Source organism: Myotis davidii, unplaced genomic scaffold (genome assembly GCF_000327345.1).
Source record: "Myotis davidii unplaced genomic scaffold, ASM32734v1 scaffold983, whole genome shotgun sequence".
Taxonomy (NCBI): Eukaryota; Metazoa; Chordata; class Mammalia; order Chiroptera; family Vespertilionidae; genus Myotis; species Myotis davidii.
In genome coordinates, this window is record NW_006293914.1 from 227,445 (window position 1) to 238,246 (window position 10,802).

Below are 10,802 nucleotides of genomic sequence, written 5' to 3' on the forward strand. Positions count from 1 at the left end.
TGGGGGGATGGGAGGTAATGGGGGATAAGGACACATATGTAATACCTTAATCAATAAAGAAATTAAAAAAAAAAGTTTAGATTCCAGATTGGAAAATAGAGGAAATAAACATTACACATTAATAACATCTGGGGAATATATTTTAGTGAGTTGTTAAAAAATGTGCTAATGATACCAAATGTCAGCATATTGGAGCAAGAGGTCACCCCCTAAAACTAAAGGAGGTTGCTTTAAGGCAAAAGTAAGTGTTGTACTTACTTTTGCTATTTAAGTAGTTTGCAATGTTGTTACAATCCTTGTGGATTATTAGAGGGATGTTAGGACTAGGGTATATCTCCAGTTTTCTGAAGTCACCAGCTTGGAAGGTTGGAGTGATGCTTTGTAATGGACTGCTGCTTGATGTCCTTCAGAACAACAAAATCAATTTGGCAGTTTTAATACTGAGATATGGGAATGGTGGCATGGATAATCACAAAGCTGCAGAGCATTGACCTGAATGCTTTCTTCAAAAAAGTAACAGGATATTCTTTCTGCTAATAATACAGTGACCATAATCATAGATGTACAGTAGTTTACAGTATTTCCCATTTAATATTCATAGTATTATTAAGAGGAAGGGCAGGCTTTATTACCTCTAATGGACAGAGGCGGAAACTGAGGCTCAGTGTTGCTGGGAGATTTGTCTAGAGTTAATTGTCTAGACCAGGGGTGGGCAAACTTTTTGACTCGAGGGCCACAATGGGTTCTTAAACTGGACCAGAGGGCTGGAACAAAAGCATGCATGGAGTGTTTGTGTGAACTAATATAAATTCAAAGTAAACATCATTACATGAAAAGGGTACGGTCTCTTGTTTTTTTAGTTTTATTCATTTCAAACGGGCCGTAGTTTGCCCACGGCTGGTCTAGACCATAAGTGCTAAAATTTTTTAAAGTAAGAATCCTTTACATTCTTAAAAATTATTGAGAATTCCAAAGAGTCCTTGTTTACATTTATTGATATTTATCAGATTATAAATTGAAACTAAGAAATATAGTTATTTATTCACTCTTTAAAAATATTAATAAGCCCATTGTAAGTTCATTTAAATAACATTTTTATTAAAAATTTACATTTTTCAAAACACAAGATTTAGTTAGAAAATATTTTTGCAAGTCTCTTTATTTTTTTTTTTTGCAAGTCTCTTTAATCTGCTTTTCATTCAGTCTGTTGTGGTATCATACATCAGGTAGTTATTAGAAAACTCTACTACTGTATACTTGTGAGAGGATAAGGGTGAAAGGGAAATAATGTCTTCATATGGCTTTGACCTTGAAAACCCTTGGAAGGGTGTCAGGAACCCCCAAAGGTCTATCTCCTAAACTCTGAGAACCACTGGTTTAGACTAATAATAAAAATAACTTCCATTTCTTTAATTAATACTGCTTAAGGATGGTAGTTGTTTAGGTGCTAGTGAAAAGTCAGGGGAAGACACTTGGGGTTTAAACATTTGCTATAGATAATCTATGAGGGGATTGTCAAGAACTGATAATGTCTTCAGGAAGCATTTCCCCACCTATAGTGTCAGAAAATAAAGCAAATGTGCAAAACTGATTAGTGCTTTAATCATAGGGGATGGAAATGTAGAAAAACCTATTAGTTTTCCTCTTCTCCCAATAATTCCCTAAGGTGTGCTACTGAGAAAATCATACAAAAAATAGTTAAATGCATACAAAAAAAGAAGGCTCCACCAAAGCAAAATGGGTTGCAATGAGCTTCTCTTTTAGCCTCACTTTATAAAATGAAAAAAAGTCAGAACTAATGGGTGCTGCTTTTCTCGTAGAGCTGGTATTGGGGTTAGCTCTCCTATTTTTATGAAGCTACTATATTAAATATCAAGTAGCTCTTTCCTGTCTGCTCCTTAGCCTATTTGGTAAAAATACTGCTCAAAAGACAATCATCCCAAATGATGTGGATATTGTTTTTAAGTTAATTCCGTTGGATGTGCAAAGACTCGACATCACAGTTATTTCTTTTCTTTCCTTAAAAATTAATTATGGTCCTCTTACTTTTTAAAGTCATGTATTCAGTGTGTAAGATATTGTGCTTGAAATATCTTGGAATAAATCTGGACATGAGATATATTATTTCTTCTTAATCTGCTTTGTAACCAAATGTAATCAGTATGCCTTAGATTACTTAGGTTATTAATGAATCAAGTTAAAAATATAGTTGCACCCCTGGCCACTGTGGCTCAGTTGGTTGAGCATTGTCTCATGCACTGAAGTGTTGGTGGTTGATTTCTGGGCAGCGCATATACCTAGGTTGTGGGCTTGATCCCCAGTTGGGGTGTGTATGGGAGGTGACTGATCAATGTTTCTCTCACATTAATGTTTCTCTCTTTCTCCCTCTTCCTCTCTCTGTAAAATAAAAAACACACACCTTAATTCTTTAAAAAATATATAAAGCTGCAAAAAGATTAATGTCAAGTAAAGCACAACATTTAATCTGCTTCTATTGGACCCAGAGATTTTTGTACCCATTATTTTTACCCTTGCCAAGCAGTATAAAGCCCAGAAATCCTTTTGGGGGCATAAGCAAATCTTTGTTCAGGGCAATTGCCTTTTGTATGTGCCAAGATAAAGTTTTCATGAGAGCAGATTGTAAATAACAGTATTTTAAAATTATTTTAATTTTCTTTTTTTCCTGGATATATGCTTATGATTAATGTAACTTAAATTAGTTGTGCTCTGTTATTTTCTGTGTAGTTCATGGTGTAACTCTCTTTTTGCAAATAAAAGTGAGTTCTTCAGGCTAAATAAGCACGTGTTCCGCTTTTTTCCCCCATCACAAACTGCTTCATGTTTGTTTGTTCCTGCAAAGCTGCTGCAGCTATCACATTTACCATTGAAGTACTGTGCTAATTGTTTGTCACAGAGCATGCAGTTGTGCAACTAGTTTTGCAATCAAGTTTATAATGTAATTTTTCAAAACAACCTTTCAGTTAGCAGGCAAATAATAAAGCCTTAACAGATTGCAGAAAAAGAGGCTCAGAAGACCTCCTGATTAAAAATGGAGATGTCATTCAGCTTCTCCATGAAGATGCTGAGGGTCAATGGTATGTGTGTTCTCCATGCCTGTGATGACCTCCGCCTGGGGCACATGGGTATCTAATCAAATGTTCTGCTTTACTTGTATCTTTGTTATACAGTCTGAAGAAGCAGAAATATCACATTTCTTATTAGTGTTTCATTTTCATTGCTTCAGCCATGCCTATATAGCTCACTGAAAGGAATGTTAACCTTTGGTGAGTGAAATATGCTTTGAAAGAATGAAATGCTATGAGTCTGCATGTTTTTGTGGTTTACCTTTTGCTCAGACATTAGCTAATACATCTGGCTTTGTAATGGTTATAGATCACATTACATGTGGTAATTTAATTCATTCATCAAATCACATTTTTAATGAATGCCTATTATGCTCTGCTCCTTTACAACATAGTCACACTTCTCTATCAGTTCAAATATTGACTTTTTAGTCTTATCCTATCATGCATTTGACTTCACTTAGCACCAATTGCAAAGATGGTTCTGCCAAATATACTGTTTAATTTTAGAAAACCCAAAGCAAAAAGGAATATTGTTTGGAAGAGGACTGTGACTAAAGCTCCCACAAATCTTAGAAAATTTATATGAAATTATTATTTTATTGTGTCAATAATTTTAACTGAAGTGCTACATTGACCATGCACTCTGACCCTAAAGATGGAAGAGTATACATAGGAGGGTGAAAATTAATGATGTATCATTAAAATAATAACCACTTTTGCTAGTAACCTCAGTCCTTTGTAGGTTACTCAAAAGACTCAAGAACAGTGTCATGAAGGTCTTTGAATCTGTGCAATAGCTTTGTGAAATTTTGAGCTGCAATGCAATGTAATGTCTTTTTTTATTAGCTTATATTACCATTGTTGGCTACTAATTAATTTATTATTTAGGTTGGTGAAAAATCTAAACAGAAGAAAAGAAGACCTGATTCCAGGGGACAGTCTGAAGATTTAAATCGGTGACTATAGGTTTCAGGTATAATATGAACAGACTCTATACTATTTGTTTAAAGGCTAAAAAATTTAAAGTTTTACCAAGTATGCAATTGGCATAGGATAAGACCTCTTTGCACTTAGAAATAAAGTTGCAAGCCTACTCTGTTAGCTAGGATTTAATAAACATGTTAAACTCTTTCTTACAAGGTTGATAAGTTTGAAAGTTTCCGATACTGTGGTGTCTTACAAGAGATCCTTCAGAACTAAATACTGATAAAATACTTTTAAGGTATCAGCTATACTATCCAAGAATGCTTTACCAGTATGTTTTTACTCAGTTCACAGAATATGTTCTTTCCTTATAGTAGGTTTCTGCTACACAAACACACACACACACACACACACACACACTCGCACACACACGCACACATGCACACTTCTCTGTATCTGTATACAAGATTTGATATATGAAGGCAGTATGAAGCAATGAGAACTAATCTAATGTTCATTTCCATTTAAAAACAACTCAAATAAAATTTCTGTATACAAACCAATGTTTTTGTAGATTTTCACAGCGAGTGATACTGAGCTGTCTATACAAAGGCAGCACACACACAAAAAGAAAACAGACTTGTTTGTGAACTTGTGTGTGAACAAGTTTATTATTATTATATGTACATATTTCCTTTGAATTTCTAGTTTTGGATTTGTATCTGAATTCCAGGTAATGATACATTGTGTTTAGATGGATCTATTAGACCAGGAATAACTTATTTGGTTCCAAATTTCATTTATGACATAAAATAAAATCTAAGGTTGATAGGGCTCAATATAAATATTGACTCACATGGGAACCCCACAAATAGAGTCACTTTTTATTTGTTTTTATTATATTAGAAATCAATAATCCCTAAAATTTGGTTATTAAATGACATAAATCTAAACACATGGGACAAAGAAGTAAAAGCACAAGATAAATTAGAATTATTGCAAGTTGGATGAAAATGGAGCATATCAAAATTTGTGGATGCAGTTAAGGAAGCTAGAAAATATATAGCTTTAAATACTTGTATTACACACTTAAAATTCAATGTAATTCACCATATTAACATAATGAAGGGGAAATTTATGTACTCATTTCAATAAATGCAGAAAAGAACCAGACAAAATTTTATACCATTCATGATAAAAAATCTCACCAAACTAGGAATAAAGTGAATTTCCTCAACCTGCTAATGTACACTTGTGAAAAACCACAGCTAACATCATACTTAATGATAAAATATTGAAAGCTTTTCCTGTAAGATTTGGAAGAAGCCAAGGATATTATTTACTCTCACCATTTCTAGTAAACACTGATACTGGAAATCCTAGCCAGTGCCATAATTCAAAATAAAGAGATAAACAAAAAGATTAGAAAAGAAGAGGCTAACACTGTTGTGCTTAGCAGATCATTAATATGTACAAAATCATTAGGTATCTACACACAAAAAAACCCCCTACTAGAAGTAATAAATGAATGTTATAAGGCCAAGTATACAAAGTCATCATACAAAGGAAAATTTAATTCTATATCATACCACAAAGTGTTAAAAATAAGATTTCAAAAAATAATACCATTTACATTGGTAATATAAAACATGAAATAGAAATAAGTCTAACAACAAACATCTAAGACTTTTATACTGACAATCAGAAGTCATTGCTTAGATACATTTAAAATGACCCATGGTATACTAGTATACCATGTTCAAGAATTGGAAATCTCAAAGTTGTTAAAAAGTCAATTATCTCCCAATTGACCTGTAGAGTTAATGCAATCAAAATCTCAGCAGGCCCTTTTGGAAAAAAAAATAAAGACAAGTTTACTCTAAAATGTACACAGTGAGGGAAAGAATCTCAAAAATTTGGAAGGCTTACATGCCCTGATTTCAATACCCTATAATGCTACAGTAAATAGAGTGTCATGTAGAAAAATAGAGATTTCAGTAGACAAACATATACATAATCAATTAACATCCAATCAAGGTGCCAAGTCAACTAAATGGGAAAAGGAATGTTGTTTAATCAAATGGTGCTAGAGCAACTAGATATCCATCTAGAAAAAGTAATGAACCTCCATCCCTCCACCGCACTCCATACACACAAATTAATTTGAGTTGGATCATAGACCTAAATATAAAAGCTAGAATAATAAAACTTATAAAACCAAAAAAGGCAATATCTTCATGATTAACAATTTCTTATGTAGGGCAGAGAAAACACTAACCAGAAAAGAAGAGTATCAAACAAATACAAAGAAACATTGCATATGTTGAATCAAGCACTTTACAATGTTACACATTTATACTTGTTAGAATAAGATAAAATCTAAGAGGCTAATATTTGGAATACTTTCAAAAGCCAATTATGTAGCTGTAATGAGTCACGTTTTCCCTTAAATTAACTGATTCCATCTTGTACATTATTATTAGTGTTAGAAATCATAGCACAGGCAACATTTTTGGTCTTAAAAGTCACTTGAATATTAATATCTTTCTTCATTATTTTGTAGATGCTGCTCTGAGTAACTCAAGGAAACTAAGTTCCCCTTGAATTAAAGGAGAATTAATAGACTTTTAAAATTAAGATTTCCTTTGGTGGTGTGACTAGATTATATTTCTTAAAAATATTTCAGATAAACAGCACAAGACTCAGAATGATTCTATGCTGCCCATGGCATTCACAGAATTTCCTCAGGACTGAGGTGGACTTGGTCATTCATAGTTTGTCTCATTCATGCAAGTATCTTTACACCTTCCATTCCCCACAGGTGAAAAGTGCAGCGTTACTTTGTTTCCAAATATGGTTTTTCATAGCATGCATTCAGATTCCACCTAAAAAAAACCTGGAAATCAATTATTTTGAACATTTACAGGTAAAAGCCTTACCTGTAATTTTGTTTGTAACTTTTCAGGAACAAAACAAAATTCCAAAGAGGAGAAGAGATAATCAGAGATTTTCACCCACTTCCTTAACTAATAGTTTATTTTATTATTTAATTTTGTTATCTATGCGACTATAATATACCAAAGAGATATGTTCTGAAGGACCTCTTTTGCACTTTGACTGGTATTTAGGGTTTTTAGAGTTGTCTTATAGTTTTAAAAAGATCCAAAGCTAAAAATCCTATGGTTAGAATGTGTTAAAGTTTACATTTTATGCATTGCAATTTAGACCCACGTGTTACAGCTTTAAGTTAAATATTCATATATGCACAAGATGTGTTCCTGTAACAAAGTTCTACTTTCCAGTGTCTTTACTTGCTTTTGAATTTTCTGGAAAAATCTGTTCTAGTAAAAATTTTCTTTAGTTATATTTCATCCTAGGATTTTTTGAAAATGATACATGTATAGTTGTCTTTCTTTTATGTATGTAAACAGTGTGATGACTTGTTTTAAAGCACAGGGCCAGTTTTTGCATGCAATGTTGAATTTATGCTTGGAGTATTTTATGTCAAGGACCACTGAAGACAATGGTTTGAAATTGCTGCCTTTTGAATCATGGATTGTTTTACTATCAAGTTGGCACACTTTTTGATGAAAAAAGGTGCACGTTTTTTGATGAAATGTGTTAAATAAACAATAAATTCAATAACTATATAATACATAAGTACTTGATTTTTAAATAGGCTTGTGTGTCATATCAAGATCATAGTTTATGCCAGTAGTATCATTTGATGTAACAATTTCTATAACAAAGCAGTTGTATTTTATTCAAAGGACCTGAAAATTATAAATCTTGTAATGTATACTTGCTGGAGTTTATGATGGTTGATTTTTAACTCACTCATGAAAATGGCCATATACTGGATATTTCAGTTAATGCTTCTGCAAAAATAACAACAAAATGTAATTAAAATCTATTTCTCCTGTGTACTGATCTTGCGGTTAAAAGACAGAATTAAGAAATAAATTTTTTGAATAATGATGCCTTTCTGCACAAAACATTTTAATTTCTTGGTATTAAACTAGGGATTTTAATCATTTAAGACAATGCAGAATTCTATAGATTCAAACATACAGTTATATTCTTTTAATGTTTTAATCACTGTACAATGAATGCTAAGTTTGAATATGTAACTGCACTGTGTTCATTTTGCTGGGCTATAAATGTGTTACTATAAAAAAGCAGCAATTTCCCTTTAAGTCTTCAAATTTAATTACATTGTAAATGTATTACAATCTAAATGTAACAGCATTAATTCCACATTAAAAATATCCAGCTTAGTATAGTATCAACTATATATTGAAAACCCTTTCCCTTTAAATTACTAGGGATACTTTTTAAAGGCACCATAAGTATTTTGAGTTAAATATTAATCTTTAGCCTAATTAGAGAATTCCCTGAGAGAGACAGAGATCCAGAGAGATAGAGATAGAGATATCTGACTAGAATGAGAGTAAAATATTCGGATCAAAATGTTTCTTCACCCAAATCTAGGATAATAATAAATGAGGTTTCTGGGGTTAGATAGCCATATTTATAAGTAGATATTTCCACACACTGAAAAAATCTTCCATATAGTCGAGCCCAAGGAAACCTGGAAAACATCTAGATACCTGCAGTTGTTTTCTGAGAAATTGCTTTCAAAGGTCTCTTATAGCTGAGTTTGCCATACTTAATGATTTCTTCCACAACTTATTTGGGTTCCAGAACTTCTGTGTTAATATTTTTTAGGAGACAAAAATTTAACAAATTGGTTTGGTTTCCTCTTCCATTATTTAAAAACTGAGTTTGTTTCAGGTGTCTTAATGAGCATCCTATCACAGGGTCAGTTATTTCTTTTGTCTTTAAATTTATTTTGAGCTCTTTGGAGGAAACACAATCAGTGAATTAGTTAATCAATGAAAATTAAAATCTGTTTAAGTGTTTATTCCTATGTTGGCTGAGAAGTAATGTTATTGTTGACATTTTAACAAAATTATGTATGAATCTCACAATATAGAACAGAGAGTTGTTATAAAAGCTACTCTGACATCTGTGCTATGAAAAGAGAAAATTTCAGAGTGTATTTTTGAAAGTCTAAGGGTGTATAAGAAATGCTCCACTTGAAGAAAAATTAGGTCAATGATCCTGTTTTGGGTTTAGTCAGAAATCAATTCAGTTTCACAATTTCTTTGAAAATGCTTATTATTAAATATAATAATGCAAAAAATATAATAATGCTTATTAATATACTAAACCACAGGAATCTGCTTCCCATAGGGGCAGTAGATTGTAGTGTGCTTAATGAATCATGTCTCAAGCATTTAATTGTCAAAAAAATCACTTTATTACAGGGGTCCTCTAACTTTTTAAACAGGGGGCCAGTTCACTGTCCCTCAGACCGTTGGAGGGCCGGACTATAGTTTAAAAAAAACTATGAACAAATTCCTATGCACACTGCACATATCTTATTTTGAAGTAAAAAAACAAAACGGGAACAAATACAATATTTGTATTTGCGTGTGGCCTGCGGGCTGTAGTTTGAGGACCCCTGCTTTATTACATTTCAGTACCCTTCCCTACATTGATTTGGAATAGAAAGTTTGCAATTAGTCTTATGGGGCCTGCCCAAGGACAGCAATATGCTTGGGAACAAAACAGTATTAAAGACAAAACATGAACCTTTTATATTCTACAAAAGGAAATTAATAAAAGTGACAACAGGCCATTTAAAAAACGTAATTCTGTTTTAGTTCAAAATATATTTTCCGTAGTAAAGCTCATGACATATTCAAGTTTTACCTTTCACTTGGTGAGGGTTACATAATATTCTTGATATTAAAATGATAATCTCATTTTCATATGTACAAATTAGCCCATTAAGTTCTGAGGAGATAATTTCAACACAATATAATGTTATATTGAGAAGGGCCAATGAAGTTGAACTTTGTGAGGATGTGTTCCATAAGCTAAATGAAACTTTCCTTATACCCAAACCAAAATAAAATGTAAACCATTTCGAAGGTAAATTGTATTTAAGTATTTGTGAGATAGACTCACTAACTCAATTATTATGAAGATAACCAACTAAATACAACCAGGCTGAAGAAGAAATCCTATCTAATAAAAGAGAAACATGGTGCCGAAACCGGTTTGGCTCAGTGGATAGAGCGTCGGCCTGTGGACTGAAGGGTCCCGGGTTTGATTCCAGTCAAGGGCATGTACCTGGGTTGTGGGCACATCCCCAGTAGGAGATGTGCAGGAGGCAGCTGATCGATGTTTCTCTCCCATCAATGTTTCTAACTCTCTATCTCTCTCCCTTCCTCTCTGTAAAAAATCAATAAAATACTTTTTTTTAAAAAAAAAGAATAGAATATCCTGTGTTCTAGTATCTATTTCAAAAGTTATTGAGCCAAAACCGGTTTGGCTCAGTGGATAGAGCGTTGGCCTGCGGACTGAAAGGTCCCAGGTTCATTTCTGGCCGAGGGCACATGCCTGGATTGCAGGCTCCATCCCCCCCGCCCTCCAGGAGGCAGCCAATCAATGATTCTCATCATTGATGTTTCTATCTCTCTAGCTCTCTCCCTTCTCTGAAACCAAAAAATATATATATATTTTAAAATATATAAAAAAATAAAAGGTGGCAAGATGAAATGGCAGCGTCCTGCTTACCGACTACACCACAGAACCACAGGCGTATCAACCACCCTTCCCAGTGAAGTCAGAGGAAGGAAATCTTCATTACAACTCCCAGTGCCTTTTGTAGGTGAAGAAATAGTCCTTAATCACACAAACTACTTCTCTATAGAGCTAGAA